The sequence below is a fragment of the Gekko japonicus genome, unplaced genomic scaffold, assembly GCF_001447785.1.
Source record: "Gekko japonicus isolate JY-2015 unplaced genomic scaffold, Gekko_japonicus_V1.1 scaffold2878, whole genome shotgun sequence".
In the NCBI taxonomy this organism is placed as follows: Eukaryota; Metazoa; Chordata; class Lepidosauria; order Squamata; family Gekkonidae; genus Gekko; species Gekko japonicus.
The window spans coordinates 38,332-39,882 of NW_015173223.1; positions in this window are offsets into that span (position 1 = coordinate 38,332).

Genomic DNA, 1,551 nt, shown 5'->3' on the forward strand with positions numbered 1-1,551 from the left:
TTGGCAGCTTGCACTGGACTGCAGCTCAGACTTCATTTATCTCCATCGCTCAAAGGCGTTTCGGAAGGAGGAAAGCCCTGCATGGAAACTACAGGTAGCTGCAAGCACCTGCTGGAAAACGAACTTGGGAAAATCCCAGCACTAAATTATGATGGCCTATCCCAGATGAGATGCTCCGGCTCAATGGGGCAACCACACCTCATGTGCTTCCTATCCAATGTCTGAGATCTTCCTTTGGCTGGTATGAACGGCATGACTATTTAATGGGTATGTATGAGTATCTAAGGGTGTGTTTTAGTTTTAATGAAGGGAGTGTGGAGGCTGCTCCATAAAGAATGCCATAAGGACTGACAATCGCTTTCAGACTCACAGAGGATGGGCTTCTTAACCCAGCTTTTACTGTGTGCCTCTCTGCTACCCTTCAGTGCTGCATTTCTAGGTAAGACCTTCCTTTTACCTCCGCAACATTCTTCAAGGAGGACAATCTTCCTTCCTTTCCTGATGACTGTGATCCCTCTTGAGGCTCTCCAGAGAAGGATGCTCCTTAGAGGGTAGTCTCCATCCACTGAGTACAATGATATATAGCAGAGCATAGAAGATGGGTTCTAGCCAAGGGAGAAAGATAGTTAGAGCGGATTGTAGTCATGGGATATTTCCTTTTGATCTAGTAACAGCACACCTTTAGGGTTGGTCATTCTGACTTGGGAAATTCCTGAACATTTGGGGGCTGAGCCCAAGGACGGTGGAGTCCGGGGAGGAAAGGGAGCTCAGCAGGGGTTTAATGCCGTACAATCCACCCTCTGAAGCTGCCATTTTCTCCAAGGGAACTGGTATCTGTAGTTTGGAAATCCCTGCAGTCTGGAGCTGCAATTCCAGGAGATCCCTAGGGAATCACTTGGAGGCTGGCAAACCTAGTGTCAAGCTCAGGATTTCAATATCTTTTTCTGTTTTTCGTCACCTTCGCGTGTCATCCTGAGGGGGTGTATGTGTATGTTGTTGGAGTGCATGGGAGTAGAGGCTGTAACTTTCCTCAAGAAGTGCCCAGAGGCTGGCAAACCTAGTGTCAAGCTCAGGCTTTCAATTTCTTTTTCTGTTTTTCGTCACCTTTGCTTGTCATCCTGAGGGATGTATGTGTATGTTGTTGGAGTGCATGGGAGTAGAGGCTGTAACTTTCCTCAAGAAGTGCCCTGAGTTAGTTTCCCATGGGACTTACCTTGGAGTACCTCTCTGTGCCAGCCTAGTGTAGATAACGGCACCATATATCTGTCTGTGTTGCCATAGTAACACCAGGGGTAGGTGTAACGTGGATGGATGCGGAATTTTACGCTTTTACCTATGTCTTGTATTTCCCCACACATCTCTTCAGTCCTAACAAAAGCTCTTGAACCCACAGCATCATATCTCTAATAAAGCATTGCACTGCCAATAGTGTGTGTGGAGAGTCAATTAGATTTGAGATGGAGCAGAAGAAATGCCATAGAAGATAAGCTGAGACAATAATTAAGTTTGCTTTCTTCTTTTGGGCAGCTAATGAATCCAGATGTTTCGTGT